This window comes from Heterodontus francisci, chromosome 32 (genome assembly GCF_036365525.1).
Source record: "Heterodontus francisci isolate sHetFra1 chromosome 32, sHetFra1.hap1, whole genome shotgun sequence".
NCBI lineage: Eukaryota > Metazoa > Chordata > Chondrichthyes > Heterodontiformes > Heterodontidae > Heterodontus > Heterodontus francisci.
The window spans coordinates 15,061,063-15,080,469 of NC_090402.1; the positions used below are offsets into that span (position 1 = coordinate 15,061,063).

Consider the following 19,407-nt stretch of genomic DNA (forward strand, 5'->3'; position numbering starts at 1 on the left):
CGGCGGCCGCCTGAATAAAATTCAGGCCAAGGTAATGAGGCAGAGTCAACCTGGTTTTGTGAAAGGGAAATTTAACCAATTCATTGGAGTTCTTTGAAGAAGTAACATGTGCTGTAGATAAAGGGGAACCTGTGGATATACTCTACTTCGATTTCCAGAAGGCATTTGATAAGGTGCCACATCAAAGGTTATTGTGGAAAATAAAAGCTCATGGTGTAGGGGGTAACATATTGGCATGGATAGAAGATTGGCTAGCTAACAGGAAACAGAGAGTCGGCATAAATGGGTCATTTTCTGGGGTTGGCAAGATGTAACAAGTGGTGTGCCACAGGGATCGGTGCTGGGGCCTCAACTTTTTACAATTTATATAAATGACTTGGATGAAGGGACTGAAGGTATGGTTGCTAAATTTGCTGATGACATTAAGATAGGAAAGAAAGTTGTGAAGAGGACATAAGGAAACTACAAAGGGATCTAGATAGGTTAATTGAATGGGCAAAGATCTGACAAATGGAGAATAATGTAGGAAAATGTGAAATTGTCCATTTTGGCAGGAATAATAAAGAAGCATATTATCTAAATGGTGAGAGATTGCAGAGCTCTGAGATGCAGAGGGATCTGGGTGTCCTAGTGCATAAATCGCAAGAGTTTAGTATGCAGGTTCAGCAAGTAATTAGGAAAGCTAGTAGAATGTTATCATTTATTGTGAGGGGAATTGAATACAAAAGCAGGAGGTTATGCTTCAGTTATATAGGGCGTTGGTGCGACCACATCTGGAGTACTGTGTACAGTATTGGTCTCCTTATTTGAGGAGGGATGTAAATTCATTGGATGGTGTTCAGAGAAGGTTTACTAGACTAATACTTGGAATGGGTGGGTTGTCTTATGAGGAAAAGTCGGACAGGCTCGGCTTGTATCGCTGGAGTTTAGGAGAGTAAGAGGCAATTTGATTGAAACATATAAGATCCTGAGGGGACTTGACAGGGTGGATGTGGAAAGGATGTTTCCCCTTGTGGCAGAATCTAGAACTAGGGCTCACTATCTAAAAATAAGGGATTGCCCATTTAAGACCGAGATGGTGAGAAATTTTTTTCTCTCAGAGGGTCGTGAGACTTTGGAACTCTCTTTCTCAAAAGGCAGTGGAAGCAGAGTCTTTAAATATTTTTAAGACAGAGCTAGATACATTCTTGATAAGCAAGGGGGTGAAAGGTTATTGGGGTTGGCGGGAATGTGGAATCAAGGTTACAATCAGATCAGCCATGACCTTATTGAATGGCGGAGCAGGCTCAAGGGGCCAAGTGGCCTACTCCTGCTCCGAATTCGTATGTCCTTATGCCTGTTGGTTTCTACCACTGTGACGTGGTAAATCATTCTCCTTTACTTTCTGCAACCTTTGATATGGTCAAATGCTTTGCTCTCCTGCAGAGCCTTAGTGTTTGACTCAGTGGGACTGCCCTCTCTGGGTCCACCCTTTCCTATCTGATCATTGCCAGAGCATCTCCAGGAATGGCTTCTATTCATGCCTCATACCATTAGCTCTGGAATCCTCCAAGAATCTATCTTTGGTTCCTGCTTTCCTCGTATACGTGACACCCCTGGCGACCCCCTCCGCAGACAATCTTTTTTGTGCACATTGGCAGAAGAAGTCATTTTTCCTGTCAACATAGCAGCCAACTGAACAAGCAGAGAGCAAAAGTTTACGTTCCTTGATTTATCACTTAAATCCATTTGCCACTAGGATGAGTTTTATCAGTTCTTAGTCAGACTGTGGGGTGCCTCATGAAATGAAAGCACTTAGTTGCAGTGGCATAGCAAGGTGATGTGTAATAATGTGACACAGATTTAGTTCCTGACTTAACCAAGTTCCCATTTCCAGCCTTGGTGTATGAGGTGGTGTAAAGCAAAAATAGGAAAATATTCAATAAATGGTAAAACTATTTTTTTCTAGTTTGACTACTCACTGGGTAGGAGTGCCATCAACAACAAAAGAAAATGAACTAAAGGACGAGTTGGGAGCAAGGCCTTATATATGGTGAAATAAGGAAAAATCACATGAACCCAATTCAGCTAATTACTCACAATGCACAGAATTTTAGGTGATGGTGTGTTTCAGTTTCACCCATGGAAGTAATGGCAGCTACAGTTTTAGGGAAATGTTCAATTTTGTTGGATCTAACGTTTTATTAAAAACCTTCCTGATTTTGCACAGTGTTGCTCAATACTGTGCTTTTCTACTGTACTATAAAAAGACATGCAACATGGCAAACTTTCCAAACTACAAAAATCTTTTTGCATGTTAATTTGAACGAAATTGGCTCAATGCATTTTCTCTTGATTTCTTAGCCAAGAATAACTTTTTGTTCAGTTAATGTGGATCTGTCACAGTTGGCAAAACAAACAATCCTCAGCAAAGGAATAGCTGAGTGTTGGACTAGTAATCCAGAGGCCTAGGCTAGTGCTCTGGGGACATGGATTCAAATCCCATTATGGCAGATGGTGAAATTTGAAGTCAATTAATAAATCTGGAATGAAAAAGCTAGTCTAATAGTGACCATGAAACCATTGTCGATTATTGTAAAAATCTATCTGGTTCGCTAATGTCCTTTACGGAAGGAAATCTGCCGTCCTTACCTGGTCTGGCCTACATGTGACTCCAGACCCACAGTAATGTGGTTGACTCTTATCTGTCCTCTGAAATTGCCTAGCAAGCCACTCAGTTCAAGGGCAATTAGGGATCGGCAATAAATGCTGGCCTAGCCAGCGACGCCCACATCCCATGAACAAATGAAAAAAAAGGAAGAACAAAAATTTACCGGAAACAGCAATAGGGTAAAATGTTTAAAATTGGAAGGTTGTTTGTTTCACTTGGGTTTTTTTGGTTTTAGTTCTGAATTAATATCTTCTTCCAATTTTTTCCCCTTTCAAATTCCTTTTTTTTTGCTGAAAATGTTCTCCTTAGCTCTCCTCAAGGTGCTGACTCAACTGAGGTATCAGAGGACTGTCTTTCTAGTGTATGCATCTTGACAGTGAGTATTTGTAAGCTATTCAGGTGTGGATAGCTTCATAGCAAAGCTTGATCTGAGGAAATTAGAGAAGTTGAAGACGATCTATGGTACAGTACAACTTATAATTTTATTGCATCTTTAATATAATAAAAGGTTCCAAGGTGCTTCACTGGAGAATTATAAAACAAAATATAATACCAAGGCACTTAAGGAGATAATAGTAAAATAAAAGCAAAATACTGCGGATGCTGAAAATCTGAAATAAAAACAACAAATGCTGGAAATACTCAGCAGGCCTGGCAGCATCTGTGGAGAGAGAAGCAGAGTTAACGTTTTGGGTCAGTGACCCTTCTTCAGAACTGGCAAATATTAGAAATGTAAAAGGTTATAAGCAAGTAAAGCGGGGGTGGGGCAAGAGATAACAAAGAAGAAGGTGTAGATTGGACAAGGCCACAGAATAGCTGACCAAAAGGTCATGGAGCAAAGGCAAACAATATGCTAATGGTGTGTTGAAAGACAAAGCATTAGTACAGATAGGGTGTTAACGGACTGAAGATTGAACAGCAGCAAGTACAAACATGAAAAAAAACAGTGGGTAAGCAAACTGAACAAACTAAGATGAAATGAAATAAACACAAAAAACAGATTGTAAAAAATGTAAAAAAGAAAAAATAACTAAAAATAGAAGTAAAATGGGGGGCCCGTTATGCTCTGAAATTATTCAACTCAGTGTTCAGTCCGGCATGCTGTAGTGTGCCTAATGGGTAAATAAGATGCTGTTCCTTGAGCTTGCGTTGATGTTCACTGGAACACTGCAGCAAGCCCAGGATACAGATGTGAGCATGAGAGCAGGGAGGAGTGTTGAAATGGCAAGCAACTGGAAGCTCAGGGTCCTGCTTGCGGACTGAGCGGAGGTGTTCCCCAAAATGGTCACCCAGTCTGCGTTTGGTCTCCCCAATGTAGAGGAGACCACATTGTGAGCAGTGAATACAGTATACTACATTGAAAGAAGTACAAGTAAATCGCTGCTTCACCTGAAAGGAGTGTTTGGGGCCTGGTATAGTGAGGAGAGAGGAGGTAAATGGGCAGGTATTACACCTCCTGTGATTGCAAGGGAAGGTGCCATGGGAAGGGGAAGAGGTGGTGGAGGTAATGAGGAGTGAACCAGGGTGTTACGGAGGGAACGATCCCTTCGGAATGCTGACAGGGGAAGGGAGGGGAAGATGCATTTGGTAGTGGCATCACGCTGGAGGTGGCGGAAATGGCGGAGGATGATCCTTTGGATATGGAGGCTGATGGGGTGGAAAGTGAGGACAAGGGGAACCCTGTCACGGTTCTAGGAGGGAGGGGAAGGGGTGAGGGTAGAGGTGCGGGAAATGGGCCAGACACAGTTGAGGGCCCTGTCAACAACAGTGGGGGGGAATCGTTGGTTGAGGAAAAAGGAAGACATATCAGAAGCGTGTCATGCATCATCAGAGCAGATGCGTCGGAGACGGAGAAACTGGCAGAATGGAATGGAGTCCTTACAGGAGGCAGGGTGTGAAGAAGTGCAGTCGAGGTAGTTGTGGGAGTCGGTGGGCTTATAATGGATATTAGTAGACAACCTATCCCCAGAGATGGAGACAGAGAAGTCAAGGAAGGGAAGTAAAGTGTCAGAGATGGACCATGTAAAGGTGAGAGAAGGGTGGAAATTGGAACCAAAGTTGATAAAGTTTTCCCGTTCGGGGCGGGAGCAGGAAACGGCACCGATACAGTCATCAATGTACCGGATAAAGAGTTGGGGGAGGGGGCCTGAGTAGGACTGGAACAAAGAATGCTTGCCATATCCCACAAAAAGACAGGCATGGAGGAGTGGACCAAGGTGTCGTGGAGGGACCAATCCCTTTGGAATGCTGACAGGGGAAGGGAGGGGAAGACAGGCATAACATAACATTTTTTATTACAGTGATCATTTAGGAATGCTCTGGATCAGAAGGTGGTGCTATTCCAGCCAACATTAGCAGCATCCAGGTCTTGGAACACGATGTACATCCTGTCTGGAGAAATGTGCAGGTGCTTGTTGACCAGCTCGAACCAAATTTTGGAGTAAGTTTTGTTCTGCTTGCTGCCGATTTTGCTGATGCTGGAGAGGGATCCAAGAACATAGGGCTCATTGGATCCCCCGAACTGAATCATCTGGTCCGGCACGATGTGCACTGCGATCTACTGCTTGGGTTTGCCCAGCCACTTGGACAGCACCGCCGTGAATTCCTCCGCCAGCACGTGTGGGATGATGGAGCGGCTCAGATTTGTGTTGAGTATGAAAGTTGGCATCTTTCCGCCCGCTCCGAGAAACAACGACTGCAGCACGATCACTAACATGGGTACCCATAGCAATACCTTTTACTTGAAGGAAGTGAGTGGAGTTGAAGGAGAAGTTGTTCAATGTGAGAACAAGTTCAGCCAGGCGGAGGAGGGTGGTGGTGGATGGGGACTGGTTGGGCCTCTGTTCAAGGAAGAAGCGGCGAGCCCTCAAACCGTCCTGGTGGGGGATGGAGGTGTAGAGAGATTGGACGTCCATGGTGAAAAGGAGGCAGTTGGGGCCAGGAAACTGGAAATTGTCAAAATGACGTACGGCATCAGAAGAGTCATGGATGGAGGTGGGGAGAGACTGGACCAGTCAAGATAGGAAGAAATAAGTTCAGTGGCGCAGGAGCAGGCTGTCACAATGGGTCTGCCGGGACAGTCCCGTTTGTGGATTTTGGGAAGGAGGTAGAAGCGGGCTGTCCGGGGTTGCGGGACTATGAGGTTGGAAGGTGTACAGGGAAGATCTCCAGAGGAGATGAGGTCAGTGACAGTCCTGTGGACAGTAGCTTGATGTTCGGTGGTGGGGTCATGGTCCAGAGGGAGGTAGGAAGAAGTGTCTGTGAGTTGGCGTTGAGCCTCTGCAAGGTGGAGGTCGGTACGCCATACAACAACAGCACCACCCTTGTCTGCAGGTTTGATGACCATGTCGGGGTTAGACCTGAGAGAACGGAGTGCCTCAAGTTCAGAGGGGGACAGGTTAGAGTGAGTGAGGGGGGCAGAGAAATTGAGATGACCAATGTCTCGCTGACAGTTTTCAATGAAGGGATCAAGAGCGGGTAAGAGTCCAGGGGGAGGGGTCCAGGTAGAGGGAGAATGCTGGAGGCGGGTGAATGGGACTGCTGGTCGGGGGGAGGACTCCTGGTCAAAGAAGTGAGCCCGGAGACGGAGGCGACGGAAGAGCTCAACGTCATGCCGAGCGCGAAACTCATTGAGGTGGGGACATAAGGGGATAAAACTGAGACCTTTGCTGAGTACAGAACGTTCAGCATCAGAGAGGGGGAGGTCAGAGGGTATAGTGAAAACACGGCAAGGGGTCAGATCAGAAGGGGTGGGGTCAGAGAGAAGTGAAGGGGAAGGAGGATCTGGAGGAGCATTCGTCCCCATCAGCTGCTGGAGTTTGCCTTCCTTGACATCTGAAAGGAAGAAAAAAAGTTTTTTGTTAATGCGTCGGATGAGACAAAGGATGAAATGAAACTGCGGAGTAGAACAGCTTTGAGATAAGGTGAGGTGGTGCTGCTGGAGAGAGAGGTTCAGTGTGTGCATGTGGCGGCGCATAGCACTGAGTGTGGATCTCAGGATGTGGCGAGAATAGCAGTCCGAGGAACATTGTATTTCTCGGAGATACCTGTAGTCCTGGGTGGATTCAAAACATGATGGGTGAAACTGCAGTTGGAATCCACGTGGAATAAGTCCGAGCCGGAGACAGTCACTGAGGAAGGAGATGTGGCTGTGAAGACGCGTCCCCCTCTGAACTTGAGGCACTCCATTCTCCCAGGTCTAACCCCAACACAGTCATCAAACCTGCAGACAAGGGTGGTGCTGTTGTTGTATGGCGTACCGACCTCCACCTTGCAGAGGCTCAACGCCAACTCACAGACACTTCTTCCTATCTCCCTCTGGACCATGACCCCACCACCGAACATCAAGCTACTGTCCACAGGACTGTCACTGACCTCATCTCCTCTGGAGATCTTCCCTGTACACCTTCCAACCTCATAGTCCCGCAACCCCGGACAGCCCGCTTCTACCTGCTTCCCAAAATCCACAAACGGGACTGTTCCAGCAGACCCATTGTGTCAGCCTGCTCCTGCCCCAATGAACTTATTTCTTCCTATCTTGACTCTATCTTTTCTCCACTGGTCCAGTCTCTCCCCACCTACATCCATGACTCTTCTGACGCCATAAGTCATTTTGACAATTTCCAGTTTCCTGGCCCCAACCGCCGCCTCTTCACTATGGACGTCCAATCTCTCGACACCTCCATCTCCCACCAGGACGGTTTGAGGGCTCTCCGCTTCTTCCTTGATCAGAGGTCCAACCAGTCCCCATCCACAACCACCCTCCTCCACCTGGCTGAACTTGTTCTCACATTGAACAACTTCTCCTTCAACTCCTCTCGCTTCCTTTAAGCAAAAGGTGTTGTTATGGGTACCCGCATGGGTCCTAATTATGCCTGTCTTTTTGTAGGATATGTCGAGCATTCTTTGTTCCAGTCTTACTCAGGCCCGCTCCCCAACTCTTTTTCTGGTACATTGATGACTGTATCGGTGCCGTTTCCTGCTCCCGCCCCGAACTGGAAAACTTTATCAACTTTGCTTCCAATTTCCACCCTTCTCTCACCTTTACATGGTCCATCTCTGACACTTCACTACCCTTCCTTGACTTCTCTGTCTCCATCTCTGGGGATAGGTTGTCTACTAATATCCATTATAAGCCCACCGACTCCCACAACTACCTCGACTGCACTTCTTCACACCCTGCTTCCTGTAAGGACTCCATTCCATTCTCCCAGTTTCTCCGTCTCCGACGCATCTGCTCTGATGATGCATGACACGCTTCTGATATGTCTTCCTTTTTCCTCAACCAACGATTCCCCCCCACTGTTGTTGACAGGGCCCTCAACTGTGTCCGGCCCATTTCCCGCACCTCTACCTTCACCCCTTCCCCTCCCTCCTAGAACCGTGACAGGGTTCCCCTTGTCCTCACTTTCCACCCCATCAGCCTCCATATCCAAAGGATCATCCTCCGCCATTTCCGCCACCTCCAGCGTGATGCCACTACCAAACGCATCTTCACCTCCCTTCCCCTGTCAGCATTCCGAAGGGATCGTTCCCTCCGCGACACCCTGGTCCACTCCTCCATTACCCCCACCACCTTGTCCCCTTCCCATGGCACCTTACCCTGCAATCGCAGGAGGTGTAATACCTGCCCATTTACCTCCTCTCTCCTCACTATCCCAGGCCCCAAACACTCCTTTCAGGTGAAGCAGTGATTTACTTGTACTTCTTTCAATGTAGTATACTGTATTCGCTGCTCACAATGTGGTCTTCTCTACACTGGGGAGACCAAACACAGACTGGGTGACCGCTTTGTGGAACACCTCCGCTCAGTCCGCAAGCAGGACCCTGAGCTTCCGGTTGCTTGCCATTTCGACACTCCCCCCTGCTCTCATGCTCACATCTGTATCCTGGGCTTGCTGCAGTGTTCCAATGAACATCAACGCAAGCTCGAGAAACAGCATCTCATTTACCGATTAGGCACACTACAGCCTGCCGGACTGAACATTGAGTTCAATAATTTCTGAGCATGACGGGCCCCCCATTTTACTTTTATTGTTAGTTATTTTTTATTTTTTTTATTTTTTTTGTATGCTTATTTCATTTCATCTTAGTTTGTTCAGTTTGCTTACCCACTTTTTTTTTTAATCATGTTTGTACTTGCTGCTGTTCAATCTTCAGTCCGTTAACAACCTATCTGTACTAATGCTTTGTCTTTCAACACACCATTAACATATTGTTTGCTTTTGCTGCATGACTTTTTGGTCAGCTATTCTGTGGTCTTGTCCAATCTACACCTTCTCCTTTGTTATCTCTTGCCCCACCCCCGCTTTACTTGCTTATAACCTTTTACATTTCTAATATTTGCCAGTTCCGAAGAAGGGTCACTGACCCGAAACGTTAACTCTGCTTCTCTCTCCACAGACGCTGCCAGACCTGCTGAGTATTTCCAGAATTTCTTGTTTTTATTTAAGGAGATAATAGGTCAGATGACCAAAATTCTGGTCAAAGAGTTAGGTTTTCAGGAATGTCTTAAAGGAGGAAAGTGAGGTAAAGAGGCAGAGAGGTGTGGCGGATGGGGGGGCGGGGGCGGGGGGGAGAATTCCAGAGGTTAGGACCTAGGCAGCTGAAGGTACAACCACCAGTGGTGGGGCAATTAAAATCATGGAAGCTCAAGAGTACAGAGTTTGATGAAGTATGGTAGCATAGATGTTATGTTACTGGATGGGTAATCCAGAGGCCTGGACTAATGATACAGAGATATAAGTTCACGCAGCTGGGGTCATATAAATTCAGTTAATTAGATAAATCTGAAATAAAAAGCTAGTATTCGTAATGGTGACCATGAAACAACCAGACTGCCATAAAAACCCCATCTGATTCACTAATGTCCTTTAGGGAAGGAAATCTGCCATCCTTACCCAATCTCGGGGACAGGGAAGGAGAGAGGCGTGACAGGGAGAGACAGGGAGGAATAAGGAGAGGTGGGGGGGACAGGGAGAGAGACAGAGGGGGACGGGGGGGGGGGAGAGAGAGAGGGGAGACAGAGAGAGAGAGGATAGATATAGGGGATACGGGGGGAGAGATGGAGGGGGTGCAGGGGGAGAGATGGACGGGGTGCAGGGGGAGAGATGGAGGGGGTACAGGGGGAGCGAGGGGGAGGGGGGACAGGAATTCAGGGAGAGGGGAAAGGGAGGGATGGGAGAGAGTAGGATAGGGATAGAGAGAGAGGGGAAAGAGAGAGAAGGACAGAAGGACAGTGAGGGGGGAACGACAAGAGAGGGGGAACCACAGAAAGGGGGACACAGAGAGGGAGGGGGAAAGAGAACGAGAGAGTGATCAAGATCACTCCTGACAGATGGACATCAATCCACAATACTCCACATCGCTACAACAAATGTGTGGACAAGCACTGACTCCTTGTGCGTGAAAAATGCCAGGTATCTCACTAAATCAGTATCCAACACACTAACGAGAAAGTAAGTCAATAAATTAGTCTTCTCATTTAAAGCTTCTTGACAAAAATGCACATTTGTTCTTGCATAGATACATAAAAATATAGGAGCAGGAGTAGGCCATTCGGCCCTTTGGGCCTGCTCCGCCATTCAAAAAAGATCATGGCTGATCGTCTAATTCAATACCATGTTCCCGCTTTCTCCCCATATCCCTTGATCCCTTTGGCATTAAGAAATATATCTATCTCCTTCTTGAACATATTTAATGATTTGGCCTCTACTGCCTTCTGTGGTAGAGAATTCCAAAGGTTCGCCACCCTCTGAGTGAAGAAATTTCTCCTCATCTCCGTTCTAAATGGCATACCCCATATCCTGTGACTGTGATCCTGGTTCTGGACTCCCCAGCCATCGGGAACATCCTCCCTGCATCTAGCCTGTCAAGTCCTGTTAGAATTTTATAGGTTTCTATGAGATCCCCTCTCATTTTTCTGAACTCTAGTGAATATAGGCCGAGTCGACCCAAAACTTCACACAATACTCCAGATGTGGTCTCACCAAGGCCCTGTATAACTGCAGTAAGACATCCTTGCTCCTGTACTCAAATCCTCTTGCAATGAAGACCAACATACCATTCACCTTCCTAACTGCTCGCTGCACCTGAATGCTTGCATTCAGCGACTGGTGTACAAGGACACCCAGGTCTCATTGCACCTCCCACTTTCCCAATCTATCAGCATTCAGATAATCTGCCTTTCTGTTTTTATAACCAAAGTGGATAACTTCACATTTATCCATGTTATACTGCATCTGCCATGCATTTGCCCACTCACCCAACTTGTCCAAATCACAATGGAGCTTCTTTGCATCCTCCTGACAGCTCACATTCCTCCCCAGCTTTGTGTTGTCTGCAGACTTGGAAATGTTACATTTAGTTCCCTCAGCCAAATATATATTGTGAATAGCTGGGGCCCCAGCACTGATCCCTGCGGCACCCCACTAGTCACTGCCTGCCACCCTGAAAAAGACCCATTTATTCCTACTCTCTGTTTCCTGTCTGTCAACCAATTCTCAATCCATGCCAGTATATTACCCCCGTGTATTCCCGTGTGCTTTAATTTTGCACACTAATCTCTTATGTGGGACCTTATCAAAAGCCTTCTGAAAATCATATCCACTGGTTCTCCCTTATCTATTCTACTAGTTACATCCTCAAAAACTCCAGTGGAGTTGTTAAGCATGATTTCTCTTTCGTAAACCCATGCTGACTTTATCCAATCCTGTTTATGCTTTGAAGGTGTTCTGCTATCACATCCTTTATAATAGACTGTAGCATTTTCCCCACTACTGATGTAAGGCTAACTGGTCTGTAATTCCCTGTTTTTTTCTCTCCCACCTTTTATAAATAGTGGGGTTACATATGCCACCCTCCAATCTGTAGGAACTGCTCCATAGTCTATAGAAATTTGGAAGATGACCACCAATGCATCCACTATTTCCAGGGCCACTTCCTTTAGTACTCTGGGAAGTAGATTATCAGGCCCTGGGATTTGTCAGCCTTTAACCCCATTAATTTCCCTAGCACAATTTTTTTACTAATACTGATTTCCTTCAGTTCCTCTCATTAGACCCTTGGTTCCCTAACATTTCTGGGAGGTTATTTATGTTCTTCTTTGTGAAGACAGAACCAAAGTATGTGTTTAATTGTTCTGCCATTTCTTTGTTCCCCATTATAATTTCCCCCGTTTCTGACTGTAAGGGACCTACATTTGTCTTCACTAATCTTTTTCTCTTCACATATTTATAGAAGCTTTTACAGTCAGTTTTTATGTTCCCTGCAAGTTTACTCTCATACTCTATTTTCCCCCGCTTAATTAACTTCTTTGTCTTCCTTTGCTGATTTCTAAACTGCTCCCAATCCTCAGACTTACTGCTTTTTCTATCAATTTTATATGCCTCCTCTTTGGATCTAATATTATCCCTAATTTATTTTGTAAGCCACAGTTGAGCCACTTTTCCAGTTTTATTTTTGCGCCAGACAGGAATGAATAATTGTAATTCGTGCGCACATTCTTTATATATTATCCATTGCCTATCCACTGTCAACCCTTTTAGTAAAGTTCCCCAATCTACCATAGATAACTCGAGCCTCATACCTTCGTAGTTTCCTTTGTTTAGATTCAGGACCCTAGTTTCGGATTCAACTACTTCACTCTCCATTTTAATGAAGAATTCTATCATGTTATGGTCGCTCCTCCCCAAGGGACCCCACACAACAAGATTGTTAATTAATCCTTTCTCATTGCACAATACCCAGTCTAGGATAGCCTGTTCTCTAGTTGGTTCCTCAACATATTGGTCTAAAAAACCATCACGTACACACTCCAGGAAATCCTCCTCCACAGTATTATTGCTAATTTAGTTTGATCAATCTATATGTAGATTAAGGTCACCCATGATTACAGTTGTACCCCTATTGTATGCGTCTCTAATTTCCTGTTTAATGCCATCCTTTACATCTCCACTACTGTTTGGGTCCTATAGACAACCCCCACCAACGTTTTCTGCCCCTTGGTGTTTCTTGGCTTCACCCATACAGATTCCACGTCATGATTTTCCGAGCCATATCCTTCCTCACTATTGCATTGATTTCCTCCTTTACTAACAACGCTACCCCACCTCCTTTCCCTTTTTTGCCTGTCCTTCCTAAATATTGACTACCCCTGGATGTTCAGTTCCCATCCTTGGTCACCCTGCAGCCATGTCTCCGTAATCGCAACTATATCATAACCGTTTATATCTATTTGCGCTGTTAATTCATCTACCTTATTGTGACTGCGCCGCGCATTAAGACACAATGCCTTTAGACTTGTCTTTTTAACATTGATAGTCATCTTAGTTTTATTTTGCACTATGGCCCCATTTGTTTCTCGCCCTTGTTTTTTCTGCCTTCCACTTTTGCTTCTTACCTTTCTGTCTTTCATTTCTATTTTAGTTTCCCCCTCCTCTGTCTTCCTGCTCAGATTCCCATTCCCCTGCCATTCTAGTTTAAACCCTCCCCGACAGCGTTAGCAAATGCCCCCCGCCCCGTCGAGGAAATTGATCCCGGTACAGTCCAGATGCAACCCATCCAGCTTGTACTGGTCCCACCTTCCCCAGAACCGGTCCCAATGTCCCAGGAATCTGAATCACTTCCCCCCCTATTCCATTTCTTCTGCCACGTATTCATCTGATATATCCTGCTATTTCTGCTTTAGCTAGCACGTGGCATTGGTAGTAATCCTGAGATTACTACCTTTGAGGTCCTAGTTTTTTAAATTTTTGTCCTAAGTCCCTATATTCAGCTTGCAGGACCTCATCCCTTTTTTTAAACCGATGTCGTTGGTACCAATATGTACCATGACAACTGGCTGCTTGCCTCCCCCCTCAGAATGCCCTGCAGCCGCTCAGAGACATCCTTGACCCTAGCACCAGGGAGGCAACATACCACCCTGGAGTCTCTTTTGCAGCTGCAGAAACGCCTGTCTGTTCCCCTTATGATTCAATCCCCTATCACTATAGCCCTGCCACTCTTCTTCCTTCCCTTCTGTGCAGCAGAGCCACCCATGGTGCCATGAACCTGGCTCTTGCTGCTTTCACCTGAGCCATCTCTCCCAACAATCTCCAAAGTGGTATATCTGTTAGAGAGGGGTTTGGCCACAGGGGACTCCTGCACTACCTGCCTTCTTGTACTCTGTCTGGTGGTCACCCATTCCCTTTCTGCCTTTGCAGCATTTGCCTGCAGTGTGACCACCTTGCTAAATGTGCTATCCATGACGATCTCAGCATCATGGATGTTCCACAGTGAATCCACCCGCAGCTCCAGCTCCATAATGTGGGCAGCCAGTAGCTGCAGATGAATACGCTTCCTGCACACATGATCATCAGGGACACTGGCAGCGTCCCTGATTTCCCACATAGCGCAGGAGGAGCTGTTAGGGAATAATCTAAATAGCTCAGTTAGCTCCTCATAGGTGCGAGCTCTCCTGCCATGACTTACCTTTAGATTACTTAGTTACTCCCTTTAATTAAAAAATACCAATTACGCTAGGTGCCTTGTTCTACTCCAAACACTATTCACTACAATCTAAAGTCCTTACCTTTAATTTTGAAGCTACTGATAAATCCTACTAAAAATCAATACAGTTCACGAGTTCAAATAAACCTTACTCAAAACTTACTCAAAAAAAGTTACTCACTTGTCCCTTATTAATAAGCTATTTACACACGCACCCTAACACTGGTGTACTAACTCAGCTATTTAGAGTTATTCCCTAACAGCAGTTACTCACCAACCAATCACCTTGCAGCTTTCCTGTGACATCACTGCTCACTTTGTTTTCAAACTCTGGCGTGCCTGGACTCCTCTCCGCTGCTCTCCCGGACGGTACGTTTCTTGTTTTCATTAGGAGAAAGATAAATTTTTAATGCCACTGACCCCCTATGTTAGACAAATATTGTAATGTTCCCCCCTGCCCCCCACACGAAAAGTTTGAACACCCCTGCTCCAAGCCTTTAGCTTTTGGTTTTAAAATATACTAGCAGCGTGGTTATTTTAAATCACAAGTTTAAAGGCTAGTGTTATGTAAACTCATTTCAAAATGGAAAAAGTCACTTAGGGAATGTTTCAATTTCTGTGCTCTGGCATGCGTTACTTTCACCAGGGACACAAGCTCAGTGGCAAGTTGAAAGTTGCTGGACTTTTACTTCGACATAAATGTCACAATTCTGTTGCTATCCAATTGGAATCGCATTGTTCCAGAGCTTGTATTGAGGGAAAACAGGCAAGAAAATTCAAGGAATCTCCTGAAGTCAGTGCTGTAAGTTCCTCATGAATACAACAGTACAGTGTAATGGGGATGAGTGATATTGGCAAAAACAGGATGTTGCTGACCCATATACAATAGTTAGTAAGTACAATGTAATGGATAGCTTTCATAAACCTTAATCTATGATGAACTGGCTATGATTCCTTAACAAAATCTATGGTGCATTTGCAGGTTTAAAAACTGTCAGGGAAGACATTGTAAAAATGTATTATGTTTCTATGACCATATTAAGAGACAATCATTAACTGATTTTTTTTTTGCTGCCAGTTTGATTTAAGGGCAAGTTTTACAAGTATGTCAAAGATCAGCAACTGCAATGTGCATCATTTACTATCCACTTTGAGGGCAGATAACTTAAGTGGTCAATGTCATATGAAAGTTGTCTGTATCATACAATTACATTACATTAAAAGTACACCTTTGCTAACAGGTAATAGATTTGGCTTGGACATAAATTGGTTAGTCTGGAATACAATCGTACGGATGGTGACTAAACATTTTGTAACTGAATAATACATGCAGTAACAGCTGCTCAACTTTTTGCAGAAAAGCTTTTTGTTAATAATTAACTTGTCAGAGCTGAATCGGAATCGCCAGTGATCAACGAAGATATAGATGTAAGTGAATTTAAGAGAATGGCTTTATTGGAGGAACTGAAGGGCGCTCTTTATTTGTAATTGTATTTATCTAATTTTATCATGAGCTTTAGTGAACAAATGACATTTTGTCCACGAGAGATTCTGTTGTTTCTATCCTTGAGAATCCAAGACCTGGTTTCGCAGCCTGTCAAGATGAATAAACTGGTCTTTGCTAGAGGCCTGCTACCCGACCCGAACCTGCAGGACCCGACAACATGTGCCAGGTTTGGGTCAGGTCGGGCCCATCTTCAGGGCCCGGCTTTCGGGCTCAGGTCAGGTCAGGCCGAATCCATGTCGAGTCGGGTCGGGTCGGGCCGGACACACAAATTTAGTGCTCTGCTGGTAAGTATTAAAAATAAAAAACTTATCTGAGCTGGGAGACCGAGACGAAACTGAGTCTGCGCAGTGAGCGAGTGACATCACTATGACGTCATCATGCATGCGCTGCAGCTTCCTGGAGGTTCCGAGTTTGAAGTTAAGTAACAGGATGGTTGGGTCGAGTCAGGGCAGGTTCGGTCGGGTTCGGGTCGGGTTCTTTTTTTCTCAACCTGAGCAGGCCTCTAGTCTTGGCTACCTATCGTTAATCTCTCTGCCCCTTCTTGTCCCACTCTGCTTCTCTGTTTTATGTGACTCTTCTGAAGTACTATCTGCTTCACCCTATAAAATTCTGCTGATTTGGAGATCACTGCCCTTTTGTTGGCTGCCCTGTCTTCAGTTACATATTACAAGCAGGTGGAGAAGTTGCACAAAAGAGACTGTCACATGTTAAATTGTCTTATGACAACAGCAGTATGCGAAATGGCCCGTCTTTCTTTTGCTGATTTTTTTACTGCCTCACCTCAATGACCACAATATGTTTCATGGTTTATTGGATGAACTTTCACTCCTGACACAGTGTGCATCCACAGAGGTCATCCGATGTCCATCTACCACCCCGTGACAAGATTGTAACAAGCTCCATTGTGCCAACAAAAGTAATTTGCATTGGTATTGCATATTATTTTGCTAGCTAGCTAGCTAATACAGTTGTACTGCTCTCCATTGGTGTTTTTATGCTTAGCTACTTTATTTATAGGGAGAAATCTGTTTTAAATCAGACTGTGTTTTGATGGCATTAGATTGGCTATTGATTTTATATACAGCTGAATTGCCCCATGTCCATGTCTGAGTCAATAATTTTGTCAAATGTCTGTGGTGCAACATGTCAGTGCCTATCCCTGCCATCGTTGTTCCATGGCTGTAGTGTGTACCATCGACATAATACACTGCAATAACTTGTCAGGGCTTATTTGGCAGCACTCTCTGATGCTTAGAAAGGCAGCAGGAATATGGGAACACCACCAATTTCCTCTCTGAGTCATATTTTTTTTTAATTCATTCATGGGATGTGGGTGTCGCTGGCCAGGCCAGCATTTATTGCCCATCCCTAATTACCCTTGAGAAGGTGGTGGTGAGCTGCCTTCTTGAACCGCTGCAGTCCATGTGGGGTAGGTACACCCACAGTGCTGTTAGGAAGGGAGTTCCAGGATTTTGACCCAGCGACAGTGAAGGAACAGCGATATAGTTCCAAGTCAGGATGGTGTGTGACTTGGAGGGGAACTTGCAGGTGGTGGTGTTCCCATGTATTTGCTGCCCTTGTCCTTCTAGTTGGTAGAGGTCGCGTGTTTGGAAGGTGCTGTCTAAGGAGCCTTGGTGCATTGCTGCAGTGCATCTTGTAGATGGTACACACTGCTGCCACTGTGTGTCGGTGGTGGAGGAAGTGAATGTTTGTAGATGGGGTGCCAATCAAGCGGGCTGCTTTGCCCTGGATGGTGTCGAGCTTCTTGTGTGTTGTTGGAGCTGCACCCATCCAGACAAGTGGAAAGTATTCCATCACTCTCCTGACTTGTGCCTTGTAGATGGTGGACAGAATTTGGGGAGTTAGGAGGTGAGTTACTCATCTCAGGATTCCTAGCTTCTGACCTGCTCTTGTATCCATGGTATTTATATGGCTACTCCAGTTCAGTTTCTGGTCAATGGTAGCCCCGAGGATGTTGATAGTGGGGGATTCAGCGATGGTAATGCCGTTGAATGTCAAGGGGAGATGGTTAGATTCTCTCTTGTTGGAGATGGTCATTGCCTGGCACTTATGTGGCGCGAATGTTACTTGCCACTTATCAGCCCAAGCCTGGATATTGTCCAGGTCTTGCTGCATTTCTCCACAGACTGCTTCAGTATCTGAGGAGTCACGAATGGTGCTGAACATTGTGCAATCATCAGCGAATACCCCCACTTCTGACCTTATGATTGAAGGAAGGTCATTGATGAAGCAGCTGAAGATGGTTGGGCCTAGGACACTACCCTGAGGAACTCCTGCAGTGATTTTTTTTAGAATTAGAACATTACAGCGCAGTACAGGCCCTTCGGCCCTCGATGTTGCGCCGACCATCTGACCTACACTATTCCATTTTCATCCATATGTCTATCCAATGACCACTTAAATGCCCTTAAAGTTGGCGAGTCTACTACTGTTGCAGGCAGGGCGTTCCACGCCCCTACTACTCTCTGCGTAAAGAAACTACCTCTGACATCTGTCCTATATCTTTCACCCCTCAACTTAAAGCTATGTCCCCTCGTGTTTGCCATCATCATCCGAGGAAAAAGACTCTCACTATCCACCCTATCTAACCCTCTGATTATCTTGTATGTCTCTATTAAGTCACCTCTCCTCCTCCTTCTCTCTAACGAAAACAACCCCAAGTCCCTCAGCCTTTCCTCGTAAGACCTTCCCTCCATACCAGGCAACATCCTAGTAAATCTCCTCTGCACCCTTTCCAAAGCTTCCACATCCTTCCTATAATGCGGTGACCAGAACTGCACGCAATACTCAAGGTGCGGCCTCACCAGAGCTTTGTACAGCTGCATCATGACCTCGTGGCTCCGAAACTCGATCCCCCTACTAATAAAAGCTAACACACCATATGCCTTCTTAACAGCCCTATTAACCTGGGTAGCAACTTTCAGGGATTTATGTACCTGGACACCAAGATCTCTCTGCTCATCTACACTACCAAGAATCTTCCCATTAGCCCAGTACTCTGCATTGCTGTTACTCCTTCCAAAGTGAATCACCTCACACTTCTCCGCATTAAACTCCATTTGCCATCTCTCAGCCCAGCTCTGCAGCCTATCTATGTCCCTCTGTACCCTACAACACCCTTCGACACTATCCACAATTCCACCGACCTTCGTGTCATCCGCAAATTTACTAACCCACCCTTCTACACCCTCATCCAGGTCATTTATAAAAATGACAAACAGCAGTGGCCCCAAAACAGAACCTTGCGGTACACCACGAGTAACGAAACTCCAGGATGAACATTTGCCATCAACCACCACCCTCTGTCTTCTTTCAGCTAGCCAATTTCTGATCCAAAGCTCTAAATCACCTTCAACCCCATACTTCCGTATTTTCTGCAATAGCCTACCGTGGGGAACCTTATCAAACGCCTTACTGAAATCCATATACACCACATCCACGGCTTTACCCTCATCCACCTGTTTGGTCACCTTCTCGAAAAACTCAATAAGGTTTGTGAGGCACGACCTACCTTTCACAAAACCGTGCTGACTATCGCAAATGAACTTATTCTTTTCAAGATGATTATAAATCCTATCTCTTATAACCTTTTCCAACATTTTACCCACAACCGAAGTAAGGCTCACAGGTCTATAATTACCAGGGCTGTCTCTACTCCCCTTCTTGAACAAGGGGACAACATTTGCTATCCTCCAGTCTTCCGGCACTACTCCTGTCGACAATGACGACATAAAGATCAACA

The 19,407-nt window shown here is 45.4% G+C and overlaps 1 pseudogene; it reads right to left on the reverse strand.

Moving 5' to 3' along the window:
• Nucleotides 1–4,934: 4,934 nt before the first annotated feature.
• On the reverse strand, nt 4,935–5,318 carry LOC137347419 (macrophage migration inhibitory factor pseudogene; annotated as a pseudogene).
• Between the last annotated feature and the right edge of the window lie 14,089 nt (nt 5,319–19,407).